We start from the raw sequence: 10,062 nt of genomic DNA, 5'->3' as shown, positions 1-10,062 counted from the left end.
ACTGGCTGAGTACTGCATAAGAGATGAAGGGAAACAAACAAAAAAATCCTAATTAAAAAAAATGCAATCCTAGAGACATTAATGGAGGAAAACATAAACCTAAGTAATCCATTCAATAAAATGAAAGAGAAAGAAAGACTGGATAAGAAAACCTCAAAATGATTATTTGCAAGAAACATGAAAAAAGGAAAAATACACTGAGAATAAAAATGAGAGGTGGAATAAAATATACTCTGCTTCAGGTGAATCCAAAAAGGAAGAGATGAAATCATAGTATCAGATAAACCAAAAAGAAAAATTCAGAATATAGAAATGAACAAGAAAATTCAATAAGCTGAAAGGAACTAGGGACAACAAATCAATATCAATATTAAAATTTTATGCCATAAATGTCATAGCATCTAAATTCATGAAGGAAGAATTAAATAAATTGCAAAAAGACATCAATAGTGACTCAATGATAGTAGGAAACTGAATATTGCTCTCTCACAATTGAACAAATCTATCAGAAAGATAAACAAAAGAGAAATAGAGAATTGAGCAAATTGTTGGAGAAATTAGAGTTAAAAGACTTATGGTACATTCTGATGGACCCACTACATAACAATACACATATTTCTCAGGACCACATGACACTTTTACAAAAAGTGACCATGTGTTAGAACAGAGAAATTGCTAATAAAAATAAGAAAGACAAGAAATATTAAACATCTCTTTCAGAGAACATATTATAATCAAAACAGTAATCATTTCTGGGAGCAAAAAAAAGATGCACATGTAAATGGAGACGCCTTCATCATCATCACTAATATTTATAGAGCACCTACTGTGTACCAGGCAATGTGGGAAGGGCTTTATAATTATTAGCTCATTTGATCCTCACAACATCTGTAATGCTATTGTTATCTTCATTTTCTAAATGAAGAACTAAGGCAAACAGTGATGGAGTGACTGATCCAGAATCACACAGCTAGTCAGTATATTAGAGTGGATTTCCACTCAGATTCTCCCAACTCCAGGCCAAGTGCGGGCACTGCGCTGCCTAGACTTCATAACGAAATCCTAACTCAAGAGTCAGTCAGAATAAAATAATGAGGGGGTCAGAGAGAAATCAAAGAAATTCCAGAATGAATAATAATGCAAAAGACAATAATAAGGATTAGACAACATACCAAACTTGTTGAGATGTAGCTAAGCTTGTCCAAAGGGGAAAAATAATATCCCTAAAAACAGATATTAGCAAAAATAGAAGAGGAGAGGATTAATAGACTGAATGGGAATTTTACAAAATTAGAAAACCAACCAATAAGCAAGCCCAAAATCATCACAAAAGGTGAAATTTCAAGACTAGAAGATAAATAAATTGCAAACCAAAAAGGCTATGGAGCTAATAAACCAGGCTAAAATGTTGTTCTTTCACACAAAAAAATTGCTAAACCCTTAGCCAGTCTGACTATAAAGGAACAGGCAATCAAATCAACAATACAAATAAATGGTCAACAAGGTAAAATCACGACAAAATCAGAAAAAATAACAAGAATTGTCAGAAGCTACTATGTTTGGTTAACTACTAACACAACTAAGAATATAAAAGAAATAGATTTTTTCTGAAAGTAAATTGCCCAAATTAACATAACACCAAACAGAAAACCTAAGTAATATAATCTCAGAAGAGGAAATAGAACTATCTGTACAGAAAAAATAAAAGTACCTTTCTGGATGGATTTAGAGAAGAATTGTATCAAATTTTTAGAGGTTAATTGATATTTACACTACCAAATTATTCTCAAAAAACAAGAAAGAAATCATTCTACTAAAGTCCTTTTAAAAGACAAACATGATCCTAATAACAAAATTAGAGAAGAATAAAGCAAAAAAAAGAGAGAATCACAAACTAGTATCATTAATAAATATCACTTTAGAATTTTAAATAAAATTCTGTCATAAATATTACAACACTCATTCAAGAAACAATTAATTATTACCAAGATCAATTCATACCAGGATATAAGTAAGGCTGATTCAACATTAGGAAGAATCAACACAACGTTAAAAACAAATGCATCCCAAACGATATGGCTATCCGAAGGTATAAAAAATAAACCTTTTAAAAAATCTAACACTCATATAGGCTTTTTTTAATCCTACAAATAATAGGCAGAGAACTATGGTAAAAAAAATTTAGTATTATAAATGTATTGATCTAAACCCAACCCCACTGTGGATCTTCCTATATCTTCTTCATCATGATGCTCTCTCTGCCTGCCTCAAGTTTCTTCCCCATCCAGTTCATCTACCATTTAGCTAACAATATGATCTTCCCAAAGAGTCTGACCATGTTACCTAATCCCCCACTCAATAACATCCAGAGGCTCCTTATTATTTCCAGGAGCAAACAGAAAATCTTCTGTTTGGTTTTATAACCTAACCCCTTCACTACCTTTCCAGTCTTCATTCCATACACTCTATAATCTGGTGACACTGACCTCCTTCCTGTTCCCCCCAGCTTCATGTACTTTCACTGGTTGTCCTTCATATCTAAAGTTCTCTTTTTAACTCCTCCTCCTGGCTCCCCTCAAATCTCAGCTAAACACTCACCTTCTCCAAGAAGATTCCCCCCCTAATGTATGTATGTATATGTGTGTGCGCATGTGTGCACACGCATGCACATATCCCCTCAATTAGAATGTGAGCTCCTTGAAAGGTGGGCCTGTTTTTGCCTTTCTTTGTAACCTCTGCTCTTAGCACAGTGACTGCCTGCAATATAAACCTTAATAAAGGCTTGTGGAATAACTGACCAAAGGCAAAGCATCATATAAAATGGGAGTGTGCCAGGAACATTCCCAATTAGCACAGGAGTAAAGCAGAGATGCTTTCTCTCCTTTTTGTTATTTGATATAATAATTTAAAAGCTAACGATTGCAATAAGACAAGAAGAGTAAATGAAAAGAATGAAGTATGACAAAGACAAGGCAAAACTATTCTTATCTGCTCACAAGATGGGTTTAGTTAGAAAATACTAGGGAATCAACAACTAAACTAACTGAGAACATTAATAGTTTCAACAGAGTTGCTAGCTACAAAATAAATCCACAAAAATCAACAGAATTTCTAAATAATAATAACGTGGGAGTGTCATTCAAAATAACTACAAAATGCAGAAAATATTTAGGAGTCAATATTCCAAAGTCAATTTATATTTTTAGTGCTATACCAATCAAACTATCAAGAAGATATTCTATTGAGTTAAATAAAATAATAACAAACTTCATTTGGAGGGGGCCAAGTTCCAGAATATCAAGGGAATAATGAAAAAAGGTAGGAATGAAGGGGAAATAGTACTTCAAGGCCTTAAACTATATTATAAAGCAGCCACTATCAAAACCATTTAGTACTGGTAAAAAACAAGAACAATACAACAGAAAATAGGGCAATAGAACAAAGAAGAATTAGAAACAATCGAACCGGATAACCCAGTGTTTGAGAAAATACCAAACATAATTTACTTTGGAATGAAATCCTTATTAGATCATACCTTCTGGGGAAATTGGAAAGCAGCCTGATAAAACTTATGCTCAGACAAACCTCTTATGGATACATGACCTGAATATAAAGAACATATCATTAAAACATTAGAAGTAAAGCAGATTATACACCTTTCACAGCTACAGGTAGGAGATGAATTTTTAACCAAACAAGGGATAGATATGTAGACACCTAAGAAATATTTCCAACCAAGAGTCATTCCCCTTCCGCAATGAAGAAGTGGTTAAAGGATATGAACAAACAGTTCTCAAACATAGAATTGCAGACTAGCAACAATTACATGGATGAATGGCCCTAGTCACTAAAAATGAAAGATGGGCAATCAGAAGCATCCATTCGGTCTCATCTCCCATCCAGCAAAGTAGCAAAAGCAACCAAAGAAGGGAGTAATCAATGTTGGAGGGGCTGTAGGAAGACAGGCACACTGACGTAAGGTTTTTGGAGTTCTGCATTAACAAATAAAGTGGCAGGGGATAGTGGCCAGGGCCTTGAGATGCCACTCCAAGGCATATACTTCAAAAAAGAAAGGTCTCATAGATACCAAAATATCCATAGCAGCACTTGGTGAGGTAGCAAACAACTAAAAGGAAAATGTCCATTGATTATAGAATAGCTAAAAAAAACTGTTACAGAATGCAATGGAATATTACTGAGGTATAAAAAACAATGAACATAATGAATTTAGACAATTAGACTAACTTACACGAAGTGATCAAAAGTGAAGGAAATAGAGCTAGGACAAAAATATGTACAATGGCAACAGCACCAACCGCAAAACTGTCCAAAATTAATGCTGCAAAATGATGAAGAACAATGTTAAACTCCAAAAATTAGATATGAGAAGATACCTCACTTGGCTGCTTTGCAAAGGTAGGGGTCCACAGATGTGGAACACTGCATATTCTGGAAGATCTGGGGGATGCATTTATCACTTCTGCTGATTTTCTCCTTCTTCCTCTTTAAAGATGTAATGCTCTCTGGGAGGGTAGAGATGGAGGGATATAAGGGGAAATCTAAGTGATATAAAAAATGCAAATGGAAACAATCCTGAGATTTTAGCTGACACTCAGCAAATTGGCAAAGGGTAGAGAAGTTGGCAATAGTGAATACTGGAGAGGCCCTTTGGCTCCGTATGGTTGGTGGAATTAAGAGTTGGTCCGACCACTCTGGAGAGCAATTTGGAATTAGTCTAATAAAAAAGTGATTGAAATGTCCATACGTTTTTACCCAGAGATCCTCCTGCTAGGCAAATACTCCACTGAGGTCTAACACAGAAATAAATGGCTCATATACTCCAAAATATTCACAGCAGCAATTTTTGTGGTGGCAAATAACTGGAAACAAGATAGGGGCATTCAACTGGAGAATAACTAAACAAATGGTGGTCCATGCATGTAATGCCATATTATTGCTTTGCTGTAAATAAGAAATACTAAGAATTCAGAGAAACATGGGAGGTTTTTTAGCATGTGGTGCAGTGCAGTAAACAGAACCAGAAAGAGAATTCACACAACTGCAAAAAATTAAAATTAAAAAAAGAATTGGCTAAACTTTACCTGAAAGGAGAGTTGAGAAAATGTATCTTCTTGCCTTCTTTGCAGAGGTGAGGGGCTATGGCTGTGGAATATTGATTGTCCTGTCAGACATGGTTTATACATCTGTAGGTTTGGCTGAACTGCTTGGCACCCCACCCCACCCATCTTTAAATCTTGTTGCAATGGATGGTTCAATGCCTGGGATGGGGGTTGGGGGAGGGAGAGAAAACATATATTCAGAAATGAAGGCAATGTAAAAAGATAGTTCCCAGGAGAGAAAATCTAAGCACCTATGGAATAATGTTGAGGCATTACAACATCAAGAGAGGCTGTATGCTCTAACCGAATGAGTTTCAGAGTAAGAATCAGGAGACCTTCCTTTCAGTCACAGTTCTATGAACTCTGGAACTTGCTGATACCACACCTGTACCCTCCTCCCACTGGGACAGCCACCTTTGAGGGAGTGACTGCTGCCAATAACTTGCCTCAGTAGATCTGGAGTGAGCTACCTGTTGGAAAATTCCCCCAAATTCCACATGGTTTGGATGCCTTCCTATTACCTGTGGGCAAGATCTCTTGTTCCTGGAGGGTCTAATGTCTGCAACCTGGTCATACCAAATCTGGCCCTCTTTCTACCATTTGAATCTTGTTATTCATAATCTCCAACTTTCTTTTCGGTCCTGTTTTCTTTCCTCAAGCTTTCTGTGGCATCATCTGACCCCACCCTCTCGGTAAAGAACCTATCATTTTACTGTATCAGGAAGGTAGAAGGTATTTACCATGAACTCAATTTTTTTTCCTTTTTTTCTCATACCCCCTGACATCAGTATATACTATTTCCTCCTACACCCTTTTCTCACATGAAGAGGGGCCCTTTTCCCCAACAAGGCCTGCCCTTCTACATGTAACTTTGATCACATCCATTCTCTTCTTTCTCCAGATGTTTCCTCAATCCATCATCCCTCTCTCCACATGCCAACCCCCATCCTCCCCAACTTTAATCTCTCCTTGTCTACTGACTTGTCTGACCATCTCCTACGGCCTTAATTTTTTTAAAGGAAAAAATGACAACAAAAAAAGACGTAACACAATCTAAAATTATTTGCAAAGGCAAATGATTTATTCAAGAATTGTCAAGAAACACTTTATTTCAACATTGAAGAGATATTGATGCCATAGTAAATTAGCAAAGCATTTCTTTCTTTTCTTAAGTATTTTCCTTACAGCAAACAATTTTCAGTTTCAAAATCAAAACAAAATCCCAGGTCATATAGGTGTTCACAGTACTTACATTTATCTAAGCAACTTGCACATATGTTCAGTTCTAAATTTCTGGGACAAACATATTGCTTTTCTTTTTTAAACCAAGAACATTAGAGTTAATGCAGAATCCTAAAGATAATCTAGTAGTCACTATGTTTTTCTTAAGTCTTCATTTGAAATGCTGTTATTTCTAGCACAGTAAGCAGGCACAGTCTTTCATATGCTTAAAAACTAGAATCTTTGGTTGCTCCCCTGTCAACTGGCTTGCACACTGAAGTCAACAATTTTAGGAATGTTTACGTTTACAACTTTGAAACACCAAGGAGGGTAAATACCCTTAGAGTGCACAATTATGAGCATTTACAATTATAACAACTGTAGTTGAAAACTTTATGCTATACTTCTGAAATAAGATCTCAAAACAGTACAGTTCAAAATAAAAAATATCAAAAAATTGTCATATGCACAATTTTCCACCATCTGTACGTCAAACATTTAGTTAACTTTTCACTCGAAAAAAAATGCAATAGAAAACTAGAACCATGTTTCACTATCTCCATATTAACATTTCTAGTTAATGCAATATTAACAATTACAGTGGCTAAAGCTCATCACTGATGCTGACCAGTGCATTTATGCTGAAATGAGGCCAATTTCGAACAAGTAAACAGTCGCCCACAACCACTTGGCAGGTACGCATACGAACGCTAAGAGTTCCAGATGGGGAAGAGCCAGTCGAATTCTGGATGGGCAGCTTTACTTCATCTGGTCCTCTTCCTGCTTGGAAACCCTTCTTGTGACTCTTCTCGGTCTTGTGACTTTGGGTGCTGGCGGGGGCTGTGTCTGCGGCCCCTGGTCAGAAGAAGAGGCTGCCTGCTCCTGCTCTGCTTTCTGCTTTAACAGTGTCCAGTCAAACAGGAAGTCGTACTTGTAGTTCAGGCTCCGGAAGAGAACGCGGAACAGCTGCCTGAGGTACGTGTAATCGGGGACTTCTTCAAAGCGAAGGCCGCGGCAGTAGTTCAGATACATGGCAAATTCGGCTGGAAAGCCCTGACACAGAACATCAACGGGAATGGCCATCTTCTTCTCGATAATCTTTTCGTACTTCTGCTTCTTAGTCGCGGCCTTTATCCCTTGCCAGGGCAGGCTGCTCCTGTTGAAATACATCAAGACATAACCGAGGGACTCCACATCATCCCTACGGCTCTGCTCGATGCCCAGGTGGGCATTGATGCTGGCGTAGCGGGCCGTTCCGGTGAAATTTTTATCTTCCCTGTAGGGGATATGCTGCTTTGTTCTGTTATCTCGGTACCGTTTTGCCAAACCAAAGTCAATAAGGTATAACTGGTTTAATCCCGTATAAGACTGGTCCTGAGACCTATTAGCAGCGGCTGGGCCTCTTTTTCTCTTCCCTCCGGAAGCCCTGTTACGAGGACGTCCAATGCCCATCAAGAAGTTGTCAGGTTTAATGTCTCTGTGTATAAAGTTCTTGGTATGCACATACTCGATTCTGCTGATCATCTGGTCAGCCAACATCAGGACAGTTTTCAACGTGAACTTACGGGAACAATAATTGAACAGGTCTTCGAGACTAGGTCCCAGCAGATCCATGACCAGGATGTTGTACTCTTTTTCCTGACCGTACCAGCGGGTTCGGGGAATGCCCATCCCGCCTTGCAGAAGCTTGTAGAGCTTGCTCTCATACAGCAGCTGAGGGTGCCTGGCCTTCTGGGACTCCAGCTTTACGGCCAGCTCTTCATTATTGGTGATGTTGACGGCCAGATAGATGTCCCCAAAGGAGCCCGCCCCGATCTTCCGGATCAGCTTGTATTTCCCTCCAACAATGAATTCGGAGCTGAGGATGTTACTGTTGCAGCTGCTGCTGCTGCTGGCCATTGTGCAGGCGTTAGGAGCGGGGATCCCCAGGCTGCTGAGAAGGAGATGGGACAGGGCACGATTCACGCACTAGCACAAGTCACGTCAACACCAACGACTCCCGAGAACCCTTGACGCCAGCTGCCACAGCCAAAACAATCAGCTCTGACTGCTCTCCACTGCAGCTCTGAGATGGTTCAAGGTCCAGCTGCCTCCACGACTTCTACCACGTTGGAAATTCAAAGCGAATGCCCCAGCTGCAAGATGGATAGAGAGTAGTAGAAGGCGCTATATTACCACTTTCTGCGGCCAATGGCTCCCACCAGATTTATAAAAATCACTCCACCCACTCTGGTTTCCCGCCTCAATTTCCCACCACTCCTTCAACTATCTTCAAGCCTAAATTCAAAAAGCCCTCGAACCAGACTCTCTAATCTTCACTGGCTGTTGCCCTTTATGTCTCCTCCTTTTCATAGGTATGCTCCTGGAAAAATCTGTCTGCAATAAATGCATTCATTTCCTCTCCTCTCCCTTCACTCTATGATCTGGCTTCTGACTTCATTTTTTAAATTCTATTTTATTTTATTTTCAGTTCTAGATTTCCCTCCATTCCTTCCACCAACTGCCCCACCCATTGAGAAGCAAAAAATTATGAAACCCCTTACAAACATGTATAGTCATGCGAACAAATCCCCCCCTAAACCCTGTAGAAAGAGAAAGAAAAAGATGTGCTTCATTCTGCACCGAGTCCACCAATTCTGTCTCTGGAGGTAGGCAGCGTGTATCATGACTTCTTTGGAATAGGCATGGACCATTGTAATGATCAGTTATTAAGCCTTTCAGAGCTGATTATCTTCACCTGTGCAAACTATTCTCCTGGTTCTACTCCTTTCACTCAATGTTTGTTCCTACAAATCCTCCCAGGCTTCACCATTCCTTACAGCAAAGGAGCATTTCATCATAATCATATACCATAACTTGCTCAATCATTCCCCAACTGATGAGTATCCCCTCAGTTTCTAATTCTTTGCCACCCCACAAAAAGTTGGCATAAATATTTTTGTACCCATGGGTCCTTATCCTTTCTATTTGATCCCTTTTGGGTATAGACCTAGTACTGGTATTGCTGGGTCAAAGGGGATTCACAGTTTTACAGCCCTCTGGGCCTAGTTCCAAATAATTCTCTAGGGACTAATTCATACCCCATCAAGCATGTATTAGCATTCTATTTTTCTACATCCCCTTGTGCATTTGCATTTTTCCTTTTCTGTCATATTAGCCAATCTGGCAGGTTGCTTTAATGTGCATTTCTCTAAGCAATAATGATTTAGAGCATTATTTCATGTGACTACCAATAACTAGTTAAACCCTCAAGGGAAGAGAATCTATGACATAAACACTTAATTTCTCCAACTCCTGGAACAAGCCCTACACATACTAGGTGCTCACTAACTCTTTCTGGACGATGATTTACCTTTCTAAATAAAAGCACTGCTCATATGTAGCCAGCATTTCCTCATTAGCCCATTGTTAGGTCCTGGGGCAGTTGTCAAGTCCTCCTGGTATTAGGGGAAGGTCACAAGCCCATCTTCATGATGGTATAAAAATTTAGTCAGGTCCTAGCAGAGAATCAAGATCATTTTTATCTCTGCCTGACAATAGTGCCTGGCAATGGTGAGAAATAGGGAACACTAGGCAATAACAGAATACTCAGTTAATGATCTCAAAAATTCAGTTTTCTGAATATTTTGCCTAATGAATATTGTTCAGACATTTTTCAGTCATGTCCAACTCTTTATAACCGCACTTGTGCTTTTCCTGTCAAAGATAATGGAGGGCTTTG

General features: G+C 38.7%; 1 pseudogene; it reads right to left on the bottom strand.

Annotated features, from left to right (window-relative positions):
• Positions 1-6,196: 6,196 nt before the first annotated feature.
• On the bottom strand, positions 6,197-8,438 carry LOC138143965 (casein kinase I pseudogene; annotated as a pseudogene).
• Positions 8,439-10,062: the final 1,624 nt, after the last annotated feature.

Source organism: Petaurus breviceps, unplaced genomic scaffold (genome assembly GCF_028583685.1).
Source record: "Petaurus breviceps papuanus isolate PSGF00001 unplaced genomic scaffold, PetGlider_PUasm1.0 90681, whole genome shotgun sequence".
Taxonomy (NCBI): Eukaryota; Metazoa; Chordata; class Mammalia; order Diprotodontia; family Petauridae; genus Petaurus; species Petaurus breviceps.
This window is presented reverse-complemented; position numbering and strand designations above follow the sequence as displayed.